We start from the raw sequence: 16,879 nt of genomic DNA on the forward strand, positions 1-16,879 counted from the left end.
TCCTTTAAAAAATATTTAATTAACATTTGAAGGCTTTGTACTGAGCTTCTCTAGCACGTTTAACATATCCAGTAACGTGAGGATAATGTTGTTCTCTACCACTTCTGATGAAAGTTATTAGTTTTCTGTGTTATTCCACCTCAGTTACATCTGCAATTTTACATTAGGAGAAAGGGAAAAAAAAAGTAGCTGAACAAGAAAAATGTTCCTGTTTAACTCTCCTAGGAAGTCTTACCTGTCTGTGGAATGCACGGCAGTTCTGTCTTTCTGACCCTTCTTGTTGTAAGGAGGTAAACAGTCAATAAGAAACCTGAACATCAGAGGTTTACAAATGCTTTTCAAACAGATTTATTGATGAGACAAAGAAGGTCAAGTTCACACCCTCTTTAACACCACTGACAACTGGATATGCTCTTCTCTTTCTTCTTTAATAAGTAGAATATCACTTCATTCCACAGTTTCATCCAGCTCTGAATTTTCTAAATAAGATTGTCCACAGTATATCTTATCTCCTCACTCCCCTTTCTGAAGGAGACTACCTAAAAATAGATTTGCTGATGATAAGCAAATACATCCAGAAAGGGGACTGGGCAAAGAGAACAGGCAGCAGGGAGGAAGCTGCAGCACAAACAAACATGACTTTTTGCTCCATTAGCTTATGAGAGGGGAAAAAATCAAACACACTCTAAAGGAAAGCTCTCATTTCCAGACTAGCAAATCAGCAACTGAGAGTGCAATTAAGGAATAACGTTTCCTTGACAAAAATCAACTATGAATCTTAAAAGAGGTTTTAAAAAATGAAAAATAAGGCAGCAGCTGTGACTAGCAATACTTGTTTGCTTTTAGCTTCAGTTGTAGATTTGCTTACTGTTTGGCGTTCATTCTTAGCTCACTGTTCTGCTGTGCTGCAGTAGATTTTTCTCCACCAGCTGAAGAAATCTGTCCAATGAGATTTCTGAGTAATTTGATTTTCCCCAAAGAGTTCACAAATCTTGTAAAAGCGTATGATTCTTTCTTTGTGTTTCTTGTAGGATGAGCTAAAACGGCTGACTGAAACAAAGATGGATGGAAAATGCCCTTGCAATACCTCTACTGAATGTAGCTCAAGAAAATCTAGTAGGATGCATAATCAAAAAGTGCAGTAATTGAAGTACCTTCATACTAATCTTCCAATTTTATTGTGTTTCATTGCTAAAGGAGTCTGATCCACCGTCTCTTGAAGTCCTTTAGCTACAGGTTCTAAAGTTAGGGTAACTTCATTGAAATTAATTGATTTCATTAGAGACTTTTAGTGGAAAAAGGAAGAGCAAAATGTTGCCCTGAGTATTTGGTGAACTCAGGCTGCCGGATGTATCAGTAAGTGGTAAAGGCAAAACTGTCATTTATGACTATCCACGTACATAAAATGCCAAATTAAGTATTTGTCTCTCAGCCATAGCTGTCTTAGTCTGCTCTTCGTGCATTTTCTTTGTTTGCCAGATGCTAAGGAAATGAATACTGAGTCAAACCACCTTGAGTTTAGCATTTGTGATGTTACGCCTTACTGTTCCTTCCTTATTCTCTGGCTGTTGGGTTTACTGGTGGCAGCGTTGTGCAAGGAAGAAACATGCAATGGACCTGACACAAATGTCTAGCTTGGTAAAGAGGTGGAGAATTAAATGCGATTGAGACTAGCTTAATTCTGATTCCACAGGTACAAACAGTCTGGTGGGAAGTCATTTGGATCCCAGTGCATTTTCATTTTATTAGTTTTGCCCTTTGTGATATATGTTAAATGAAAACAATTTCTGAAGATGATATTATAATGTTCCCAGCTGTATATATAGCTCATATAAAGCAGTTATTGAAAAATCCTGCCTGTTTATAGATTACTACCATTGTTTTAAAAGATAATACATTGTGTAGTCCTGGAATGCACTATTTCTTGTATATGTGTTTAGGGATGCGGCAGTTAATAGTGAGAAAGATATTTTTTGTATTTTTTTAAAAAACAACAACACCTAACTGAAAGGAAATCAAGCCAAGATCTCTTGAAGTTTTTCAAAGAAAGCACCAGAATTTTCAAACATTTTAATCTTACAAAAGGACACATAACAGTATGTATATAAGTATACATACACATTGCATAGATGTATGCAGATATATATACATTGTATATACATGTATAATATGTATGATTATTTTAAAAAATAAAACTTGCTGTTTCCAATAATGACAAAAAGACTTGTAGAAAAGCAACAACCACTGAACTGTAGTAGTAACAGAAGTAACACCTGTTTATTGATTTTTTTTTCCTCACTTGAATCTTATTTTGCATTCAGGCTTAGGCCATACTTCCTTTCTGGCATACATTTTCCTGCCAAGTAATTAAAGTGGTCTAGTAAGACAAAAGTCAGATTCACAGTCTGGGAGCCAGATTCTGCATATCCTTTCACAGCTCTTAAGGAAGCTTCCTTTCCCTTTTATCACTTAGAGTCATCAAAAACTTCGCTGAGCTCAGAAAGAAACAAGAGATGTTTGTGCCATCACTTTGTGGACAGTGCAGGGCAGGACAGGGTATGAGGAGGAAGGTTATATTTCTAAGTAAATGCTGGGGAATTACACTGCATCACAAAGCACCCTCAGGGTGCTCACGTGTGGGGAAATAGAGGAACGCAGGCACAGACCCCACCAATATTTGCTGCTGTATCCTGGAGTCTGATGTCTCGTGTGATGTGCGTGATATGATGTGACCCAGCACTGGGTAAAGGTTAGCTGAACAAAGCAGACACAGTGCTTTCTTACTGATGAAATAATCCTTTGTAGGTGTATGCTATTTTTCTTCAAAGCTCTTTTAGCTTTTTCTCACTGTTTTTACCTTTTCGGATGCTTTTACTTAAGTAACGGAAACTTAGATCTGGCAATTTCCAGGAAAAATGTATCTTCATCCTTCAAAATTTTTTCTGTAGCAAGTCAAAATAAATGTCACCGGGTTCCCTAGGATTCATTTCTTTACACAGACTTAAAAAAAAAAAAAAAAGCCAACAAAAGCAATTTCATTTTACCAGTAATTCTGGAAGGCTGCTACTAAGACACTGTAAAGTGAATATTAAACATTCTCTGATCAAAGATGTAAAGGCCCACATTTAAAACACAGACAAGTTATCATGTGATAATTAAAAGTTGCAGAAGGGAGGGGTTGGACACTGTTGTAGTCAGTTTTTCACTCCTTGCCAGCTTTAATTTCATAAATACCTTATCTTTTCAGACATTTTAGCCCAATAAAAAAGCTTAACATGGTTACAAAGGCAATGTCTCTCTAAAGTAGTCATCCAGAAAGAAATGGACAGAGGAAGATTCTTAAAATGTGATCCAGTCTCAGTCCATCCAGTCAACCATGGCAGAGCACTATTGAAAATACTTATTGGTAAGATATTTATTCAACAATAAAAGACTCCACATGACAACAAACCAGAAGATCAAAGGTGTAAAACAGCAGTGACACAATATGCATTTTAAAAAGAGCTAGAAGTCTTCACTATTAGCTTATGTTTCCTTTTATGCTACAGAACTAAATCAACATTTATATTCCACTGAGAGTTGAGAATATTTTTCACAGTATACTCATCCTTCTTTTGTAGCCAGTATCTACCTAACCTTTCACCAAATCCAGTTGTTCATAGACAGTATTTGTTTTTAGGTTAAGGTAATTAACCTTCACAACCTTATGAAACATGATTTTGAAGTTCAATGGGACAGAATCATCAGGCTTACACAGACAATAATTTTAAAGACATTGAAAATAAAATAGAAATATGTTTTCTGAGAATTAATTTTGTTAAATTTTAAAATACATTTTTAGCTTGTAAAAGACTCCTACATCAGATTAAAAACAAAACAAAGCAAAACAAAACAAAGCAAGAAAATCAAAGCAAAGCAAAGCAAAATAAAGCAAAGCAAAACAAAATTTTAAGTTTTAGAGAGCTCTTTTAGAGACAATTTCTTTGTAAGAGCTTAGCAAGAGCTTTCCAGAACTGATGAAATTCATGAGGAGGAGCCAGGAAAATCAGTTCTTATTAAACGCCATAATTTCTAAGAAATGGCAATATTCAATCATAGAAGACTGTGGTTCAGAAGTCCATTGTAAGCCATCAATGGTATAGTTTGACAAAATGCTATTATAAACCTAGAGCAATAAAAAGTTATTACAAGACAACTCTTTACCTTTAAAACTAATCTTAGAGCTTTTTTTAATGAATTTTAAGACTAACTTAAATGCAAGGTTTACATATGTCTTAAATTTGCTTTTAATTGTAGATTTGCTCTTTAGCATATGCAATCAGTTGTGTCTGGAAAAAAAAAAAAAAAAAAAAAAAAAAAAAGGAATGTATAATTCCTTAGTCAGTCCTTTATACAAAGTGGATTGTCCAGCCTCAGTGTGACCTTTACGAAGAATATGCAGTCTCATGCCAATAGCCAAATAGCATATAGTTCACTAAGAATATTGAATCCAGATTGTTATGCATCATCTCCCCATTTAGGAAGAGCTTTTAAAAAGAGATTTTGTGACAGATAATAGATGGCTTAAGCAGGCAGCTGAGAGAAGAAAAGGATTCAGAGAAGCAAGGATGAAAAACTTTGAACTGTGATTGTTTTAAACTAAGTATTGCAGGTGTTTAAATGTTTAAGTATTCCAAAATCCCAATCTGCTGGTGTACTTCTTTCCTCCTCTCCCCCTGTGCCATTCTCTAATTCTCCATTCTCATAGCAAATGGATGCCTCTTATCAAGATCAAATTGTGATATTTGATTGATTTGAAACTTTAGCTTTCCGGGGTAATTAAAATAGCAGTGTGACATCAGCAAAATGGCTCAGCAAATCCCTCAAAAAGAAATATGGAGAAATTAAACCCTCTTTTCCAGAAAACTATATTGTGTCTTTTATTAACTTCAAGAATTTGTATGACTCGCTGTCCTGCAGGAGTGATCCTGAGTATCTAACACTGCTGCAATAGTTTTGTTAAAAGAATAGCAACACTTATAAAGTATAAAATTCCAGCATGCAGAATTGGTTCGGAAAAAAATTCTCTTGTAAAATTAAATTAGGATATAGCAACTGTAGAGAAGTTAATACTCCAAGAATACTTGTGTAATGAGACTGCATAGCATTCATTCAGCATGTGATACCACCCCTTTTTACGAAATCTCATACCAGGTACAAATTCTGTTACTCATACCTAACAGGTGCTAAGAGGCTACAGATATGCTTCCAGAGTTGATATTTTGTATGTTAGGTTCAGTTCAGTGTCATTCAATTCAAGATTTGGGCTTCTTAAATTCAGGAGTGACACAACCTAGATCAATTTAAAAACATGCATAAATCACCTATCCTGCTGCCTTCAGAAAAATGACATTGGAATGGCAAGCAATACACATGAGTACAAGACTGAATCTGCTGTGAACAGTACAGACATCAGCACCTAAAACTTCTTAACAGAAAATATTAACACAACTTTATTATTATTTTATAAATAATTTATACCAAAAGTATTCATCTTCCAATATTTTTAACAATGGGTAAACTTATATCTGAAATGCTTAAATCTCTAGGGTTCAGTCAACCCAAGGATGAATTAAAAGGTAATATCATGCTTTGCTCATGTTCACAACCTCTGGAAAGCATATGCTTTCCATGTGCTTTAAAGAGTGTTTGTTTTTTTTTTTTGTTGTTTTTTTTTTTTTGTTCTGTTTTATTATTATTATTATTATTTATTTTTTATTTTGTTTTCTTTTGTTTTGTTGTTGTTTTATTTGTTTTGTTTTGTTGTTGTTTTGTACTTGAAAATGCCAGTTGCTGAACAATACTGCACATGTGCTATCCTTCCATAGTGCTTATGTACTAACTAAAACAAGTTTACTCTATTTCACAAAAGCAAGGAAAGTGCTAATTTCCAGTGACTTCTCTTTCATTCAATTATTTACTACTGTGATGTCCTGCTTGCATACATTCTCTTGTTAAGGGTTGTCCCACAGAGGGAAAGTTAAACTATCATGAATTCTGGTCCATGCTGACTCAAGCAGTAAAGACCTGTAGTATACATGTATATCTAAAAGAATCAGGTTTTGTGACTATCAGTAAGAAGTTAATAACATTTATGCTTTTACTATTTTTAAAGGGGTTAATATCAAAATACTTAAAAAAAATCCTTTTCAAGAGCAATAAATTGGCACATTCAGGAGTGTTTATTCACAAATCTTGTGTTTTATTTCTAAGTAAGTGTAGAGGCAATGTGATTAGTAAGAGCAGAGGATTACCTAAAGAGAAACTATGGTCTTTCAGCTAAGACGTCCAAACACTGCTGTGAATAACCAGACTCTGCTTGTGTCTGATCCTCTTAACACACCAAAAGAGACAGAGATCTTTTGAAACGTTATTGCTTAATTGAGTAGAGCATCATAATTGAAAATCACAGAAGGGTGGCATTAGAGCTGTAAAGGGAATCTTAGTGCACATCTATGTTGCATAGCACGTAAGTTAGTTATGGTATTTGTTGTCAATTGTTCTTTTTCTATTATCAGGACTATACTATACTTCCATGGCACATAAACTAAAGTCAGTATAAGTAAGTGAGGCACCTGTAGGAATTGAATCTTGGGGTGAATTACTGGATGAATTACCTATGGAGATGTTACTTTTTTGTCTCTGAAAGCCCAGGCAACTCCTTCTGCCTAAGAATAGAATTAACTCATTTAAATGTAGCTCTTTTCCCACCCATGAAGTGTCTAGTCTCCTGTAAAAGTTAATGAAGTTTCAGTTAACATAGTCAATAGGCCATAGTGAGCAACTCAGCTTTGTCCAAAAGCAGAGGTCTGACATTTAAGTAAATGTTAGTGCCATTCAAGATGCCCTAAGACATCACACCTAAGTCCATCTCCAGCAATGTATGGAAATTCTAAAAGTCCCTTGTTACACCTGCCAGATTTGGATATCATTATAGTGTTGATATGGGGTACTTCAAAGAGTATCTCAAAATGCTGCCTTTAGTGCCTATTTCTTACAGTGCTTTGCATGGAATATCTACTATAATGTTGAAAATTCTGGACTTTCAGTTAAAAATTTATTTTAATACGGTACAGTTTGGATAAAAGTCATTCTTTGTTTAAGGAGAGAAAAAATATATTTCTTTTATCAAGATACATTGTCACAAGAAATTGGAAAAGTTGAACTTCTCTGTCTAAATTACAATAGTAAAGTGGTCTAACAAGAATGGTAGACTTATAAAGTACTGTAAGAAATGATATAAACACAGAGGGAAGAAATATTATTATGTGATATCATTTAATCCAGCCTTGGGGTGAAATAGTTTTTGAAAAGCACAATAGATTAAATCAAATGATATAATGAATTAATTCCATACTTATTTTTAATAGAATAAAAATCACTGAAAATAAGTTATTTTTAAATAAGTGAAAAAGAAGGATATAAATTATCCTCCATACTTGAAATGATTAAAAGATCATAGATATTTTTAAGGCTTTCTTATTATTACTGCACAATATCAACCCTTTTTGTGTGGAAGAAAGTAATAATTCTCTTGTGATATGAAAGACAAATAGGCTTTAATTGTGATGGAGACAGGATGACTGCATAGCACAAATGACTGTGAGTTATACAGATTTTTACCCTTTTGGTGTCAGCTCAAATTCTGCCCAAACATCTGGTCCTCTAATTCCTCTGTGTATAGAGAAGCCCCAATTCTTTGCACAGAAGTTATTCGGTCCAGGCTCTCAACTCTTCCTTTATTGACAATTATACCATAATGACTGTCAAGTGAGTTCTCAGTCAACAGTTAACACTATTTAGCTTTTTATTTATCCCAATAAATTTAGATGTCCTTGCTCAAAGTCCCATTGCTTTAGGAACTGCATAGGAAGACTCAGACCCAGTTTCCCGACTGTATAATGAGAGACAAAAGGTGAGAAGATACACGGGACATGAAATGTTTTAGTCAGAGACTTCCAGAGAACAATTTTGTAATTGACAACAAGTCACAAATGTCCAACCTCACCATCCAGTCTGAATGCTCACTGCTCTTTAGAGGCTAAAACTGGAGTGGGTATGGAAAGGGGGTCCTTCCCTGGTAACAAGCCTCTTAAGTTCTACGAGTCAGAGAAATTAGCCTATCTTTTCTGCGAAACACAAATACTGTGTCCACATGTAGGAAGAGAAATACTATGATAGTGTAAAGCAGCAGTAGCAAAAGTAACTTGTGTCCACTAACTGTTCAGGTGTAACTTACAGGTGTCTTCACAATTCTCAGCAACACATAAACTTATCCACCTGACACCACTTTTTCTTTTATGACAAGTCTTGAATTTAAATTAAAATTCCCATGTTAATTTCACCATTTAACCTGTGATTATCCCCAGCAACTTAATCAACAATCAGTGCTGGACATAGAAACAAAGTATTTTAAATCAATGATAGAAACTCCCACAGGTGGATGAGTCATGATTTTCACCTTGGAATGTATTTTTCATTTATACAGAGACAGGAAAAGAGTGATAATATATATATAATACAAAAAAAAAAAAAAAAAAAAAAAAAAAAAAGATTTAGAAGCTGCATCTTTGAGCCAATAACTGATTCAGAACATTAGTTTCCTGCAAAGGAATTAATCCCGCCTACATTTTAATATCTACAGTGCTGATGTCCACTTTTGAACTGTCATCAAGACTTCGCTGGTAGTTAATGAAAAGAAGTCAGCACTTTTAAGGTATGATTCATCTGACGTATTTGAGACATTCTTAGGATGAGATGCAATGCTTCCTAAGTTTGATCACATAAATCTTAATGCATTACTGAAGAGAGCTAAGAGGCTTCTTAGAAGTTAATGGCAGTAACCATACACTAAATGTAGAAAGGTGCCAATAATTCAGTGATTATTGAAATAATGGAGTCACACACTTAGAAGAAACGTTGAAAATTGGAAAGATCTTTAAAAGAGCTACTGTAAGGATTAAAATTGGAGAAGAACCTACCTCTTGGTGAGAGTCTAGAGAACCTCAGTCTATTCAGTTTTCCAGGAGAAAGTTAAAGAAATGACTTGTTCACATAGGAAAAATAAAGAAAATTCTGAAAGCTGGTCATCAGGCATACTAGCATATAAAAAAAAATAAGATTCTCTACCTAGAGCTGAAGTCAATTCAGCTCAAGTTTAGCCTAGATTTTAAGATATTTTAATTGTGAAGGTAATTAATAAAGGGCTGGCAACAATGTAGAGTATCAAATATCTCTTTTCAACATAGATGTTTGACTCAGTGAAGTTCAAAAATTTAAATTTCTTGATAAAGAAAAAATTCAGAAAGGTAAAATGCTTTGATTTTGCTTTGATTAATATCACAAAAAGTCAGAATTTCTTGTGAAGCTACTTCAAAACATAAAGAATTGAAGTCTACTTTAAGATCTTGTCTTACCTGAAGCAAAACTTCTGCAGCATATTATGAAGCACTCAGATTTTATCAGAGTGCACTTTGTTTGGGGGAATGAATCCTATCAACATTTTTTTTTTGCAAATCATCTTTAGTAGTTGACCACAGGAACAGCTTACTAATGATGCAATTGATTCTTTGTCACTTTAATTCTTCATTATTTTTTTTTCTGAACATATTTCTGAAATATCTGTCATAGTGTAATCAAAAGTTATGGGTTTGGTGTAGAGGTGATTAGGTGAAACTGCAGGATCTGAGTTATTCAAAAGGTCAGACTAGATAATCATAACTGTGTTCTGTGACCTCATAGGCTATTTTTCTTATGCATTAGGTCTTATGCATTCAATTTTAAATATTCTTGGCTCCCTTAGACACCAGTGGAGATTATTAAATATATGGATGGGATTTAAAATTCTGTTCTCTGTGCTATTGCTGACCATTTCAGTCAGCATTACCTCATCTGAAATTTCCCCAGAGAGACTAGCCTAGAAGTGAAGGTTTGGGTGAAGGGAAGATATAGAATAAGAATTGAGTTGTTTATAGATTTGTGATTAACAATGAAGTCTTTCCCTAACAGTGTTAGGGGTTCCTATGCTACTCCATCTCAGGATGGAGAATTCCTTAATTCATCTTTCTCTTACCTGTTCTATGTGTGTTATCGGCAAATATCATCAAATATAGTATTGTTGGGAGGGTGGAACCGAAGTAGCCTTAGAATGTAAAGTCCTTTAAACCATAATTAAAATTGTTGGCTTACATATGGGTCAGATGTACTCCACCTGAACAAAGACCTCATTTTCTTCTATGTACCATTCACCATTATTGGCACTCACTCAACAGTAATACAAATAAAGGACTGTCAAACTGGGAAAATTGATTCAGAATCTAACTTGAGCAAGTTGAGGTAAATAAGCATGGATGTGAACTCCAGGGTAATTTGGCCCATTATATTCCCATGCATATTTCTCATTATTCACCTTTCATGTATCTACCCTGAACCCTACTGCCAAAAGCAACCTTGCAGTCTTTATTTCAATTTACTATCCCTAACATTTGGTTAACTTTCTCCTTGTTGCACTATTATTGCACTCAACTTTTTTCCCTCACAAGCTGTTCATCAACCCAATTTATTGACTCATAGAGTTACTAAGGAGATGCTTATCAAGCAGAATAAACACCCCTGTGCTTGCCAACTGGTACTGTGTAAATTGGCTTTGCTTCAGTGTCCAGTCATAATCTAACAACCCCTTGATGGTGCCTCAAAATGCTTTGCTTTGTATCTGGATTTGCCAGCAGAGTACATTTCTAGTGGCACAAAAGAAGTTTGTGTTTCAAACCCTTTTTTTAGCCAGATTTCAATACTTATGTTTTGTTTTGTGTGATTCTTTTTTTTCCCATCCTCTATCCTCAGCCCACCTTATTGTAGCCTCTAGCAAAACATTTTATGCAACTTATTACTGTGCTATCCAGCATCATTAAATTTGTTCACTGATGCACATATGTAAATGTATTTTGTGATAATGACTCTTCCCAGACTGACCTGGCAAGCAATGTTGCATTAGAACTGAACAATTCTGAGTAACTGAAGTATACATGTGAGTTAGTGAAGCTTTTTTATTTATTTATTTATTTTCCATACTATGTTAATAGACTGTTGCTGTGAAGTTTCAGTAGAGGTACTGTGTCTATTGATTGCATTGATACTGTTCCCAGAGGCTTCATTATCAACCTTGTAAACTCTGAGCACTAAAAAGACAAATGAATTATTCTAATGAGCTGTGTGTTCTGCCGTTGCCTATATGTATTTCAGGGATGTAAGAAGTATTTTTTGACCAGTTCAGGGTCTGAGCTCTGTTATGCTGCAAGAAATCATATCATAATACTGAGGGTCATCTAATACTTGCTCACTTTCGTATTTCAATACTTTTATGTTAAAACACAATCACTGAAACAATAATTAAAACACAATCACTGAATTCTTCACAAATCAGAGCGGACGAAGTTCACTGGCACCATGGGGTTGTAACAAGCCCTTTGCTCTCTCCCTTTTCTTTCATTCTTGTAACACAGCTGTTTATACAGAAGCAAGACAATGTAGAGTTTGTTAACAGCTGGCAGTTAGCAGCAATTTATTATGGAATGGGTCTTGAAATGGCTCAGTCTCCTTGACGATGAAAAACCAAGAGGCTATGTTGCTTTCAAAATCTTGTTTTGGGACTAGAAGTGGAGATTGAGGCTGTGCCAATTTCAGCCTTATGAAAGCTGCATTGAAAGAAGAGAGCCAACTCCTCAGCTCCTCCTTAAAGCAAAATGATCTTTGTGAGACAAGATTTGTTTCCACCTATTAGCATTGTCTTGTGCTCCACATGCATCCATCAAAATAACCATCTCACTGGGACTCTGAAGGTTGGACCAGATGATCATTCAAGGTCTCTTCCAACCTGGGTTGTTCTATTAATCTATGAATCCATGATTTGGTAAAATGGATTTAATTTGACTTCACCTGTTGCTCTGAGCCTCCACAATTTTCATTCCATTTATTCTTTGCTCTTTCAATCAAGAGATGAAAGAGGAAAGATACCTGTTAGGAAAAATGGTGGTATATAGTTGGCTAGTGAGCATCAGCTTAAATAGTCCAGGAAGAAAAGAGGGAAAATGTTCTGTAAAGAAGACCCATAACAAAGATTTGGGGATAAGAATAGAATAAGGACAGCAGAAAACAGAAGTAAAGCTATTCAAGCAGACACACATTCACACAGACTGTTTTCTTATTGAGCAATAATCCCTCCAAACCAACTTCATTAATAGATAGGATTCTGCCTGTCTTTTACCATGAAAGTTCTTCTAGCAATTTTTTTTCTTAGAACAATTTCCCCACATTACAGGAGGGATGCTGGTTGTGTAAAATTAGCAAGGTTCTTTGCCGGCACTTCAGAGGACATCTCTGTGCCATGTTCCTCACTTCCCAGCTGTGAAGCTGCAGAAGGCCATGGGGTCTGGGAGGACATTTCTTACCTGGTGGCCTGGGTAACACACTTAATGACAGTGCAGGCAGTGCTCAGCCAGCAGCTCCACGCTCTTTGTGCAAATGGTAGATGACAGATGCACTTTCTGTAGGAATCGAGGCTTGCACAGAGAGAAGCAACAGTGCATGTTTCAAAGGAAACCACTGTTTGTCACAGAGGTGATAGGAGGAGTACATTGAAGCAACAGAAATTGCAAGATAAGAAAGATCAGGTTTTACTCAGAGGTTATTTGGGGTATTCACTGTATTTTAATTTTCAAGTAAATAAGGTTACTGAATATTGTATAATGATATAATGAAGAGAAAACCTGCAAAATTCTTAAAAAATATATCCTATATTGTAGGACCTAAGGACATAATTTAAACCACCATTAAGAGTAAAGTTAAGGCTAGTGACTAGTGACTATATATTTAAAGATATTTAAGGAATTATTTGGTCTATTTCGTCTTCTATTTATTTATTTATTTTTATTTCTTTTCTTCTGTGTTTTACTCAGTAAATGGTTAGTGTGAAAATGAAGGTTTCTAAATGTAAAGATAACTTGACCGAAGTTGACCCCTAGTTCTTCTGCATATCCCCACTCTAGACAACAGAAATAATATATTCCTGCCCCGGGTAGGTCTCAGTCTGTCTCAGATGGGTAATACTAATAGTCATCTGACATCTAAGAGTTTCCAGTGCAGAAAAAAATTATTGAGGAAGGGCAAGGGATTCTTTCTATTGATTCCCATAGTCTTGTCTTCACCATCTATCCTTGTGTTCCCTGAATAGCAAAGACTGAACAGGTTGCTGAGGTTGCTCAGAAAGTGCATAATGGCATCATGATATAGTCATGACCCACATATCACCCACCATAAAGACCTTGCCTCATCACAGAGTAAATACAAAGGCACTCTAGGGACAGTCAGGACTGCATTTGCCCATGCCACCAGCTGTGTGGGTGTTCTTCACTTTGAGATGTAGAGCTCCTGGACACCAAAACAAACTGCAGATTCTGTCCTAGTCTTCTAGCTATTAGATACTAATTAATTTATCAATCAATCATTCATTTTTACAGTGCTATTAATTAAGTGCAGCGATTTAACTTAAGCCATATCAGAAGCCCTTCCCTTTCCCCTTCTCACCCTTCACCTCCCACCTCATGAGCCTCCTTTTCTATAATGTCAAATTGCTGAGTTGGGCATATACTGGGCATATACCTTGCAGTGATTACCTTTGTTCTCTGTAATGGTGATATGTAGGAACAGCAGTGGGTTTTTGCGGCCATGTCTTTCAATTTCTGATGCAGGAACATACTCGTCACTGGATAACTTTAATGAGGGACAAACTAAAATTTCCTTAGCCTACCAAGTAGATCTACATTTTTTTTTTTTTTTTTGTTATTCATTATACCATGACTCCTTAAGTAGCATTTCATGCATGCTCAAATTTTATTCACTGAGTCACTTGTCACCTTTCAAAAAGTTACCTTAAAATCTTGTTCTATTTTCAAAAATGCTGCTTTAACCATGTGCTTATCAGTAGTGAATTCAGTTATGTCCAGTTTATCCTGAGGTGAACACAGACAAACTCTGACCAGGTGGCCGCAAAATGTCTGGCAAAGTATCAGCTTATAAAAACAATTTGTTATAATATCACACAGAATAAATCTCAGCTGACATATTTGCTGAAGTTATTTTTAGAAGAAATAATTCATAAAGCTGAAAGGTGTGAAACAGTGAACATAATCTACATTGACTGGGAAAAAATGCTGTACCTTACAGGAGACTGAAACAAGGGGTGAGCAACAACCTCAGAGGGCAGCATCCTGGTCAGCATAAAGATTTGTCTGAATGTCTTTGTGCTAGTGATAGCACTGCTGAGGGGACAAATGGCTCAGGAAGATGATAAATGGAGAATCACAAAGCTTTATTTTTCTCCCCACTTACAAATGACTTAATAAAGCTAACAGAGTCTCTGCTAACTTCCACCATATATCTTATACTAATACTAATATACTAATATCTTATACTAATGCCAAGCATCACTCTATTAACTGTTTTTCCCATCCACCTTATTTTTGTGTGTCACTGGTATAAACGGCCGTTCAGCATTTAGCAATTTGGGATCGTTTTATTTGAAAAAAAAATTTTTTGAAAGCATGAGAAATTTTAACCCTCAACGCCAAAGATGGTAGGGAGGAGTTGGTGTTCCCAGTAAATATAGCAAGCGGATGTGGTGAATTGGAAAAGAAATTAGAATTCAGATGACAAAATACCAGCTTCAGCTGTCTTTTATATCAGCATGAGCACCTCCTAGATAGGTGAGTGGAAGGGATCATTGGGCCAGAATCTCCTCAGACTCCTCAGGTGTAATTCAAGAATAATCTCAGATTTTATTTTGTATAAAATTGGTAAGGGAACAAGTAAGCTCAGTAAGGAATTATCTGGGTGTTATTTGAATGTCAGAGAGATCAAAGACAAATTAGAGCAGAATACTGCTTGTATGACAAGAGAAAGAACAGAAATGAACAGAAATCACTTTATTTCTAAGCAAAGGACCTTAGCCCATATTCTGGCTTACGTGAAGCTCAAGGGAAAAAAAGCCCAGACTCAGACACACCACCATGTCCTGCTAGGGCCAGTTTAATGTTGCAGGGAGTATGCAAAAGCTGAAGAGGGCACAAAGAAATATGCAGAAATGATGACAGGGCTCAAAGGGATGAATCACAAGTGGAAGCTGGAGCGACTGTCACTATAATATATTCATGCATTGTGCCATGGCTTAATGTCAGAAGGTAATACGGACAAAAATATAAAATATCAATTAAACACTGCAAATGAGCTAAACAATTCAGAAAAAGGTTTTAAGAGCTCTTACATGACTGGTAAAATACCTTAGCAGATGCACAAATGTACCTTGGGATGAATGCATTATGCATTATGGATTCAGGGCTGCCATTATAACCCTCATAATCACTTTTTCAGTTGCTCATGTGTTGTACATCTGTGACTTGTTGGCAAGATACTGCAATGGAAGGAACACTCACTATTTTAGATCGTCTTTTATCTTTGGAGTGTTTGGCTGCTGTTTTTGCTCTTTTGCTCTTTCTGAACCCCTGCAATGCAACCTTTTCAATAGCACGTGCTGCAAATGTGCTATTACAACTCTTAAAAAACTGCTATATCTCAGTACATTTAAATAGAAACAGGAGACCACAGCTGACAAAAGAAGTCAACTCTGTGATGTCATCTCAGCATAAACAACAACAACAACAACAAAAATGCACTGGTTTACAAAATTACACCAGTGGTATAAATATCAGAATGTGATGAACCACAGAACAGAAAAACAAAACAAAACAAAAAACCACAAACTTTTAGCTGTTCGACTGATCATTCAGGATAGAACCTAGAATCTCCCTCTGTTAACACCTCCACTGCTTTCCAGGACACAGCACAATAGAAGTGATAGGTAGTGTACATAGTAGGAGTTTCCACTTTCCATTGAAAGCTTTGAGTTGTCAGCAGAAGGGAGTAAAGGCATGCAGTTGTTGGTGGAAAACATGTTTGCAGACATGTAACCATGAGTCCTGCACTGCAGCCAAAAACTTCGCTAACAGTCCCCAGGCAAATTTATGAGGAAGGAAAAGAAAAAAGACTACAGAGAATAAGATGACTGATCTGTCCATGATTCACTGTGGGAAAGTACATTTTCTCTGTCCAGCACCAAGAGATTTGATCTTCTCCTGGATATAGCTTGGGCGCTATAGTGAAGGACAATTTATTGATCTATTTTACATGGTGTCCAATCAAACTAATGGAAACGAAGTGAAAAATATAAAAAATGAAAATATATGTTTCTGATGTGCATTCCACATTGCCTCTGATGTCTAAGTAATTTCCCATTACCTGGTTTTAAGGATAAGTGAAATTTATAGAAATCTATCACAGTAGGAAACCTGATATATTTTCCTGGGGGCTGGAAAGGTGAATAGGATGATGAAATGATTAAACAAATTTCACACTCACCTTTGGAACAGTTAAGATGAGCAACTACTCATCATCTAGCATTTTTTGACCAAATTGAGGAGTTAATAAGGAGAGCAGCAAAATGATTCCTGACTTTCCTAGAAAACAGATTACCTTTGATGCTGTGGGAACTATCAGCACCTTGGGGTACTCAAGAAAGATAACTTAATGTGGGATTCAATTCAACTAATGTGAGATGTGAGGTATAAGCTGGTCACTTAGGTGCTCTTTACAGTGGAAGGAAAAAGGTAGTTTTGGGCATGGCTTATGTGTTGTTTTAGGGCATCTTCTTTCAGAGAAGAAGTCAGAAGTAAACACCTCCACAAACAGGATGACCTCTAGTTCCCTGTCCTTTCTGTGTTATACAAGACAG

The sequence above is a fragment of the Aythya marila genome, assembly GCF_965140915.1.
Source record: "Aythya marila genome assembly, chromosome: 1".
Taxonomy (NCBI): Eukaryota; Metazoa; Chordata; class Aves; order Anseriformes; family Anatidae; genus Aythya; species Aythya marila.